The sequence below is a fragment of the Miscanthus floridulus genome, chromosome 10, assembly GCF_019320115.1.
Source record: "Miscanthus floridulus cultivar M001 chromosome 10, ASM1932011v1, whole genome shotgun sequence".
In the NCBI taxonomy this organism is placed as follows: Eukaryota; Viridiplantae; Streptophyta; class Magnoliopsida; order Poales; family Poaceae; genus Miscanthus; species Miscanthus floridulus.
Window position 1 is genome coordinate 131855389 of NC_089589.1, and position 10423 is coordinate 131865811.

At 42.1% G+C, this 10423-nt stretch overlaps 1 pseudogene; it reads right to left on the minus strand.

The window, feature by feature from the left end:
• Positions 1-2629: 2629 nt before the first annotated feature.
• Positions 2630-8038, minus strand: LOC136485732 (uncharacterized; annotated as a pseudogene).
• Between the last annotated feature and the right edge of the window lie 2385 nt (positions 8039-10423).

Consider the following 10423-nt stretch of genomic DNA (forward strand, 5'->3'; position numbering starts at 1 on the left):
TGGAGCGCGAGGATGGGGAGGCGCTGGACCGTGACGTCATGCTGGCGCTGGACTGAGGTAGAAGAAAGGGGCAGGGGCAAAAAGGACATTTTACCGACCTTCTCTCTCCTCAAAAGCCAGAAATTAATATTTTATTAGGCGTAGTGTCCACCAATAAATTTGTTAAAAACCAGAGTGTCGTCCAGCAAATCGCTTCATTTTGCATGTCCAACAGCAAAGCGTGGTCACTTTCGGTGTTCAGGAGCCAATTTTCCCTATATATTACTGTCATGTCACTGGAACAATATTAATTGAGATGTCAACGCAACTTTTATAATCAGTATATCGTGTTGTTATTTCCTACGTCACTTGAGACAACAATTATTTTGTAGTTGTGAATATAGTAGTAGCCTAAAATCTGAGCATGGTTTTCAAGTCTAGAATCGAGTCAAAGCTGCATGTCCGACATGTTACTACTTTCCACTCTTTGATTTTGTTCCATCTCAAAGTCAACAAAAAAAATCCTACATACACTCATTTAGTGTCCATGATGGAAATAATAATATCATTAGCATCCAAACATTGAGCTCATAAATTCGTGATTGCTTATTCTCACTACCAGCACCTAGGGTTTTTTCTGACAGCTGGAAACCGTCAGTAAAGACCAAAAACCGTCAGTAATATAGTTCCTGACGGCTCAGCCGTCAGGAAAGGGCCGACAGAGCAACGCGACTGGAATAACTGATATTTCCTGACGGCCAGCCGACAAGAATATTTTCCTGACGGCTTACGGTTGACCAGTCAAACCCGAAACCTAGCAGCCAAACCTGACAGGAATCAAACCATAAACCTGACAGGAATGTCTTTGTCCTGTCCTGTCATAAGAGCCGACAGGAATAATCTGACGACTTACTTTTCCTATGGGTTTTGACGAACCGACAGGAATAATCTCACCCAATCCTGTCAGTTCTTTATCAATCGACTAGGATTTCTAGACATTCCTGACGGTTTATACAGAACCGACAGGAGAAACCGAAAGCGACAGAAAAACCTCTTCTCTGGTAGTGTCTTATATCTTCATAAATTATACCATATCTAGCCCTGAGCATAGTATTACCTGTCTCTGATATCATATCAACAAATTTGAGCATTAAATTGACACAAGAGTTGGCAGCTGTTTTAAATGCTATATATAGGAGAACTTGTGTCATGTTCAAGATATATAGGCCATGTTCGCTTCTCTTATAATCTGTCTTTTTCAGCTTGTTTTTTTAGTCGAAATAGTGTTTTTCTCTCATAACAAATCAGCCAGAACAATATTTCGGCTTGTTTTTTCAGTGAAACGAAAAAGGCCATAGAAGGTCAAGTCGTTTGAGCCCTATATTTTCTTCACTAGCTGCCGAGATTAGCGCTATAAGAGATGTTTCCGTCTAAGAAAGTAACAGAAGGATAAGATCCTAGAAGAATGTGACAAATTCATCCGTCTAGGGTATCCTGTTTATGTTGTATCCCGGCATAGTCCCTGTTACGATGCTGTGAGGGCGGTTGAAAACAGAGACATGGACTACGTTGTCCTCCTACTCACAAATGAGGAGAAGGACAAGTACAGCATATCTAAGATCCTGGCGCTTCATGGGCTCTGCGAACTTCCTGCTGCTCCTCATCATCAGCAGGTAAATAATCCATCATTAACTACTGATCCTTTCATACTATTTGGTACTATGAAATATATATCCGAGTGATGATAAAGATAGAGTAAAATATTATTAACTCTTTTTTCCTTCCTGGACAGGTCGTGGGCCGAAGGGCAGTGATGTGATATGTAAAAAACATCTACAATTTAGTAAAAAAATCATTCAAAGTCTCATCATTGTGGCATGTATCTTCATCATTAAGGAAAAGTGATTAATGATCAAGATTTATGATGCGTTTTTGCTGTTGTGCTTGCGGATGTCTCTTGTTGTGTATGGACTATGGAACAGTTGCACTTTTAGGTTCAGTTGAGTCAATACATAAATCATGAACATAAATGGATTGACAAGCATAATCATGTAACCACAGCATAATAATGAAATTTGTATTAAAATTGATAATATAAAGCAAGCAGATTAATCATGAGAGATGCATAAATTGCATCGTACCCAACCTATGCAAATGAGTTAGCAGCAGAAGCAGGACCAGAGTCAGAAAATACGAACGAGGGGGGCGCCAAATACTTAAATAAAGACAAATAAATTATTAGATGTGCAAGTACAAAACCAATTTTCGTTGAATTACATGGTAATAAATTTTTGTGTAGATAAGAGGATTCACCCCCCTCCGCTTGTGAGCAAAACAAAGGGAGGCTACATGAAAATAGAGTAGATATTCGTGATGATGACCGGCAGTGCCAAGCCATAATGATGTTCGTGAGCAGTCATGGAGGGAGTCGTATATATCTTTGTGTAATGATGAATCAGGAGTGAATAAACATATAAAGGCTCCCTCTATCCTTAATTCATCACATAACTAGTTTCTTCAGTTTGCGGCGAGATAACTGCCCCCTCCATCCTTTAATTCAACTGTCGTATCTGTGTGTGATACATGGATCAGGAATGGGCGTGCATGATGAATAGATCGAGTGATGATGACGCCTGATCAAAAACCAAACTACTTTGCCAATACCAACTCAAACAGGAGCGAGCTGTAACTCAGCATATGCTGTATATAAAAAGAAACTGCGAGTAATTTCGTCCAAATCCCATATTTTTGCTACTGTAAAAGGACACAGCGCACACGTGGGGAGGCACGTATGTCAGTGAGACATGGATGTTCAAATCTAGGATTAAAAAAAATTCAGTGATAAATATCTAATTATCCCTTTCTTACTGTCATCAGTGCCCCTGAAAGACACGAAGTCGACTAGCCTAAAAACTGTGATGCTTACTTCATGTTGCAACACTGTATATGGGACCATAGGTAAACTAACAAGTAAAACTAAGCTGCATCTCCCATATACTCTTCTGTTCCAGCGAAATTATGGTAGGAATCTATGGCATCATCGCAGCTCACTCACTGACAAGTAAATTATTATTAAGCTGCATCGCCCATGTATGTTATCAACATCCAATGACTGCAACTCCCTTCCACCCAAGAAACTAAAAATAGCAGCAAGAACCAGAGCACCAATGACACTTTGCTTCGCCACATTTCATATCTCTGAGAAAAGAAACCATGTTCTCTGCACTATACCTAAACTTCAGACCTTTGACACTGCAAAGGCAAAACATGCATCAGAGAGTTAAAAGATCAGCTCAACATGGTTTGTATTGTATACCAAGATCAACAGGGAACACAACAAATGTTCAAACTAAACTGGTTCATGTAAAAATAAATAAATTCAGAACTCAGGCAAACACATCTTGTTCAGGGGAAATGTAGCACGAGAATGCCAAAGTAAGGCTCAAGACAACAAGTACCTGCTAATTCTGTACAAACTAGAGATGAAGAGGTTGCTTTCGACTAGAACTGAACTTCACATGTTGCCTTATTGTGTCCTGTTTGTTTGCACCTGCTACAGAGTCGTATGAGAGTGCTTATCTTGTTGGGGTTAGACCGCTTCCTTCTCGGTTTATCTGATGAGCGCTGCTTGGGAGGCAGTGGGAGTAGATTTGCCCCAGCACTAAAATCAACACTATCCATGTCAGGTATTGGGAAGATTATTCCTGAGTATGTCAGATGGTAGCTTTCTATTCTAAAGAACTTTGGGCAGTAGTCATAGAAACTGCGACCAAGCCTGTTGAACACAGCAATGGCATGCATGCAGGGGAGGCCAGAGAGTTGCCAGCGCCGACACGTGCACTCCCAATTTCCAATATTAACTACAAAAATTGCATTGCCCCTCACTTCAAACACAGTCTCGGAGGAACACAGCACAGTCATTTTGCCAGCCTTCAGCATCTCATCCTGCACTTTGCATTCCATAGTAGGTGTTAAAGGCCCTTCCCACGCCTTGCAAGCTTCAAGCCTTGATTCTATTACTTCCTTAATCTTCATTCTCAGTGAGTCTATCATCAGCACTATGGAACTCTCCTTCTTGGTTGGTATCCAGTTATTGAAAGCATCACAAATGTTCAAGGAGAAATGATCATACCGGCAGCCTCGGAAAATGGCATCTGACCAATGCTCTGGCTTGCTCACAATGATCCAGTCAGCAGCTTCACTGGATATATTCCTTATGCTCTCAATGGATGCATTAAAATCCTCGATGTTGCACGCTTGGGCTGCACGAGTGAAATCCTCAACCATCCCCTCCCTTATTTGTTGTGACCATGGTCCCTTCCTCAGCTCTCCTTTAAATTCCTCAATGATATGGTGCAAACAGAAGGCATGTTCGCCATCCTCAAACACGTGAGAAACAGCAGCATCCAGACCCATTTGTCCATTGGACAAGAATGTCATGCCATTGCAAGGGTAGTTGTGAGTTTGGAGAGCTATTTTCAGATGCATTAAGAACCAACCCCAGCTATCATAATTTTCATCTTCAACCACATTAAATGCCAACGGAAATACACCATCATCTGCATCAACGGCAGCAGCCACAAGCAACTTGTACTCATTCGTTGCTTTCAGTGGGACCTTGTCCAGAAATAAGAGGGGCCTGCACCCATTTACAAAGCCATGCAAACAAGCATGGAATGCAACAAAAAAGCGGCGGGATTTCATATCCACCTCCGGAGACAGCACACTTATACTTCCTGGGTTGGTCTCCTCAAGCCTCTGACAATACCAGGGTAACTGATCGCGAGTCTCCCTGATAGCATGATAAATCTCTTTCTCTGCTACTTCTTTGCCTCGCCAAACCTGTGAATATGTTAGTGTAACTCCGTATTCTTCAAATAATTCCTTTACGAGTTCCTTTGGCTTAAACTTTGGGTTATCATGCAGCTTCTCCTTAATGATAGTAGTCAACCACTGTCTTGTTGCTCGACGCTGACCTTCTCCACTTCCTCCACCACAAGTATGTTCATCTGTCATTCTCTTGATAACAAATTTCTTGTTACGAGATGATTCAGACGCATGCAACCGCCAGGTGCAGCCTCCTTCTGCAGCACATTTTACAGTGACGCGAGTGATTTCATTTTTTATGAACCGGTACACAAATCCTTTCCCAATAGCATACTTGCACAACTGAGCACGGAAATCTTTCACATTATCAAATTCTTGACCAACTCCTTTGATAATGTCATCCCACAACACAATAGGATTGTTAGGTCCCTGAGGAGGCTCATGCATGATCTCAGAACCAACATATGGATTGAATGCATCATCAAACAGACTAACTGCTTCCCTGCAAAGAAAAATCATACAAAATTGACAAAAATCTGTCAAAAAAAGTAATCCTTTTTAGCAAACAATATGGAGAGAAAGATATGAATGTGTAATAAGTTACCTGGGGATATTATCAACAACAGCAAGCTTTTGCTGATCGAGAATATCTGATGTGAAGGAAGCGCCTCCAGCTGTGGTGGTAAATCCGATGTCATTCCCAAATTCCAACTGAAAAACCCTAGTTTTGAGAAAGATAGAAACGGTAACTGGGAGTGGACAATGTAGTAAAAAACAGAACCATTGACTAACGAACAAAGTAAATAATAGGACTGCAATAGTGTAATAGGATATACTAACAGAACTGCAAAATAGACATTCAAGATGAACTAGACCACATGTCCACTGGGAACTTTATTTGATTAAACTAAAGGTATGGACCGTAGTCCATAAAAGTGAAGCTATTCCTTGAAATGAAGAAACAACTTCAACAGGTGGCAGTAAGTAGAAAAATTTTATACAGCTAAAATTTAGGATCACAAAGCGCATGCAACCAGTCGATGAAATCGTTCGCATTGGTATGGACTGGTTCGTGGTAAGGGTCAGATGACCAGAGTAAAGGCTAGATTGTTATCGTTAACATTGAACTTGATACCTCTCATCATGAGACTCTGCTAGCACTTATTTCTATGTAGAGAAGCCTTCTAACACGACGCACTAACAACCTAACAGAATGCATAGATATGTGCAGCTAACAGACAAATGTAGGAACTAGCATGCAGTTAATTCATAGCATCGACACATGCATTTTTCTCAGCATTTACATTGAAAGCAGTTTATTCTGCATAACATCTTAGAGCAAAGAAGGCATGCAAAGATTAAGCAATTGTGTGTAGGTTGATCCTGCACCTGTTTTCTTCATTTTCAGTAATAACTGAAACTGGTTGTCCCACGTTATCTGTGATAGCTTGAACTGAATTGCCAGGAGCACTGGTAGCTGGTTTGCTGCTTCTGATTACCCTAGAAAGGGATAGCATTGATTGTGATGCTTAGAAGAGTATGGGGTTGTAGATAATGTTGATAAAAAAAAGCCGAGTGATACCACGTACTTGTTTTTAGAAGTGGGTCTTTTCCTTTTGTTCGCCACTAGCAACAGAGCTAGATGTAGCTCCAGAATGTGTTACAATACTCCTGGTTATACAGCATGAGACAAAACAATCAATCACCTCATGATATGTTTGATGTTATGTGAATTATAAAAGGTTACACAAAAAAGGTAGAACAAGACATACCTGTTCTCTTGTCTGCTTATCAGAAAAACATCCTACATGTGCAGCATTGGCAGTAAAATCAACCATCCTTTGCAAATCCCGGTCACATGATATGGTGATGAGTGTTTTCAGATTATTGGGAAGAAAGTACTTGAGTGACATGTCAGTGACATCAACATGGAACACCTTGCAAAGCTCATCCTTGAAGCCCTCCAGGCATCGAATCACGAGTGACATCGACAGCATGAGCTTCTCCACCTCTGTATATCAGATTACCACTTGGGCCAGAAGTGAACTCTCCGCCGTACTGGCAAATGGCTACCACAATAGCCCCATTCGCCATGCCCCCTAAGTCACTGATTGAGTCAGTATAAAAGGCACAACAGTTTAGAAAAACAAAGGGAAATTCATCTCTATCCAGATTCTCTGATATGGCTTACACTGAACTGAATAATATACAGTCAGCAAGTAAAATCAGATGAGCAGCATATGAAAGGCAAGCATGTAGGTTGAACTGCATATGACATTTCAGACAAATCTAGCAGATGGGAAACTAACAGACAAAGCACTCACCAAAGAAAAAGATGGAACGAAATCTAAGACAGACCTGTATTATGTATTACAAAAAGGTCTACTGGTTGAGTCAGGTAACCAAGAAGTTTGGAACTTTCGAGCTGTTATTAAGTCATCGTCGTACTGAACTTTCAGAAGACACAGAATGTGAAATTGTGAATAGGTTCACAATGACAACAAATCTTGTCAATTTGAGCAGTCAAACAGTATGATAATCTAAGCTACGAATTAGAAGCCTGTGAAACTAACTTGATGGAGCCAATTCGCCTATGTGTCTGCGTGTCTGTGTGATAGTCAGGAGGAAAACACTGGGGCGCAGTGCCATTCACTCCAAATCGCGGGTCCGCTATGACAACAGACAGCAAAAGCAAGGTCGGTACTGAAAAACAAAGGGGTCAAGTTGGGAAATTTTGTTCAAGAATCCCCTGCTATTTGCACAAATCACATTAGGAGTGAGTGCGAGACCAAGAAGAACAACCAACGCAAGGGGCAGGCACGGAAAAAGGGGGAAAACGTGGAATCTCCTAGGAGAGGCGCTGAATTCACTTAAACCCCCAAATTTTACGGAAAATAAACTGCGCCGTCGCGGTGTGAAACCGGCCAAGCTGAAGAACCACCTAAACGAACCATCGAACTGAGCGGGAGAGGAGAAGGACCTGCTGGGTTCGATTGAGAACGGAACCGAACCCTGACTTCGCGCACAGATTCAGGAACGCACGCATCGAATCCAAGCAAGCAAGCAAGGGGTTTGGGAGACATACCAGCACAAGGAGGAGGAGACACCAATCGCCGCCCCCACTGGACCGGACGGGGAGAGGAGGCGACCGCGGTCAGTGGCGGCGGCGGGCGGCGGCGCAGAGGGAGGAGGAAGAAGGGGACCGATTTGTTAGGGCTACGGGTGGGAGGGGTATTTTTGATATTTTTTCTGCATTATTAGGGAAAACTTGGCTGGTTGTTTTTACAAGTTTGCCATCACGTCGCCGTGACCCTGCGGTGGGGTGATTGGTTCCAACTCTATAGCGCATGCCACGTCTTAGGTTTGGATACTAATTAAGAGAAATTAATATAAGCTAATTATAAAATTAATTATATAGATGGAGATTAATTTGTGAGACGAATCTATTAAGCCTAATTAATCTATTATTAGCATATGTTTATTGTAGTACGATATTGTCAAATCATGGACTAATTAGGTTTAATAGATTCGTCTCTCAAGTTAGTCACCATCTATGCAATTAGTTTTGTAATTAGCTCATATTTAGTTCTCCTAATTAGCATTCGAACATCCGATGTGACAGGGACTAAAGCTTAGTGAGAGGAACCAAACACCCCCTAATTCTAAGCAATTCCTCGAAGTCTGATCTGATATATTGCACTAAATCCTTTTTTTCTATTTCCAACCCTCAACAAATCTTTTTAGGCTAAGGCACCAAATGTTATTATAATATTTATAGAAAAGACAAGGGAAGGATGATGTTGGCACGTTTTTATTGCTTATTAGTCCAAAAAAGTATTGTTCCATGGGAGGACAATAAATGTGAGATGTCAAAAAATCGAATCTCCAAGAAAAATCTCGAGGATTTTTTTCATTTATTCCATGTTTTAGTCTTGGACTAAGAAGAGACGGGGTGGATCTGAACCATTAGGTTTGAATCATCAATTAGAAAAGTGGAGAAGTTGAAGGTCAAACATAAACATATATGTTTTCATATATTATATAATTTGGACTGCGAACATGACATCGCTATAAAAGTATACGAACATGACGTCGTTATAGAAGTATATATGTCATACATAAAAGGTTTTCGTATTAGATTAAACCTGAAGCTAATAAATGGACTGGCTTCTTGGTTTTTAGACTACAAACACGAGCCCTCTTCACCACACACACACACATCTATGTAGTCAAATCACTATTAAAATCAAGAAAAAAATAAGGAAAAGAAAATGGGTTGAATAGGAAGAAAGGAGGAGGAATTAACAAATCGAATCCGATGAATCAATTTTGACAGTTACAACTCCCATGACCTGATCTTCTTCTCCAATGATCACCTTGCTTTCTCTAGAAGCGAATCCAACTCCAACAAGCTCTAGTTAGGGTTAGGTTTTATGATTAGAGATAGGGTGTTGAGTTCGAGAGGAGATTTGTGCTGGTGTTTTAGAGGGATGATAGAGCCTGCTGGACCAGCAATGGTGGTAGGGATTGGGTGGGATAGATAGCAGTGGTGGCACCGCGATGATGGAGGTCAATTGAGAAGGTTGGTTGTAGGGCATCATGGACGCAGTGTTGGCATTGGTTGTGTTCATGGTGATAGCGAATCCAGCAGTAATAGCACCACCAAATCGAGAAGGGTGACGATGGAGCGAAGAGGAGGAAGGAGGTCCACGCCGCCATTGCTGCACCAGTAAGCAATGGTGAGAGGAGAGTCGGATACGAATTGAGAGCATTGATGCTAGAGAAAGGTGTGGCTGACAATAGGGTGGGGACAGGGCAGGACGAAGGTGGAGTTAACAGGCGAAGACGAAGCTAGCGTTGGGAAGGAACAAAGGAGAAGGAAATAATGTTGGGTGGTTGTGGCATCCATGTTAGGGATTCTTGTGTCACCACTAAACAGAGAGTACTCTTGTCGGGGTTTTGAACACCGACCAGTAAATTTATCACCGCGCTGCTCTAGGAAGACGATGGTAGCACTCAAGACACAAAGAATTATACTTGTTCGGGACTGAGCCCTACGTCCAGTGTGGTGGTGTTACGAGTTTATGTTCCTCGGTTCAAGTGCTCGATGGGCTTACAACAGGGGTTCGTAAGTGAAGGTATATGGAATCGATCGGAAGTCCTCTGAGAAGAGGGTCTGGCTCCACTTATATAGGTCTAGGGGCCAGGGTACAATAAAGAGAGATGTGTTCTCCCAACCCAACTGGTCGAAAGCCTGAGGGGAGGAGATAGTCAGCATTGAATCTTGACCGGTCATCCTCGTGCGTCTTGTCCCTGCTCCTGTGGATGTGCCCGTGTAGGGTTGATGCGGTCTTGTTCCCCACGCCAAGGTATGGCGCGTTGTGGAGGCACTGTGGGAATGGTAGTTGTTCACCAACTGTCCTATGCATCGTGGGGGCAGCGTGGCCTCCATCCTAGCTTTCATCACCCCAGAAGGGTGCCGTTGCATCCAATCAGGTAATAGGGTGGTCGTCCTTGGTTGACCGCCCTCCTCCCTTCTATTATCGACCTCGATCCCTCGGGTCAGGGTCATGGTCTGTGTCGTTGTGGTATGGATTGGCTTCAGGGTCATGAGACC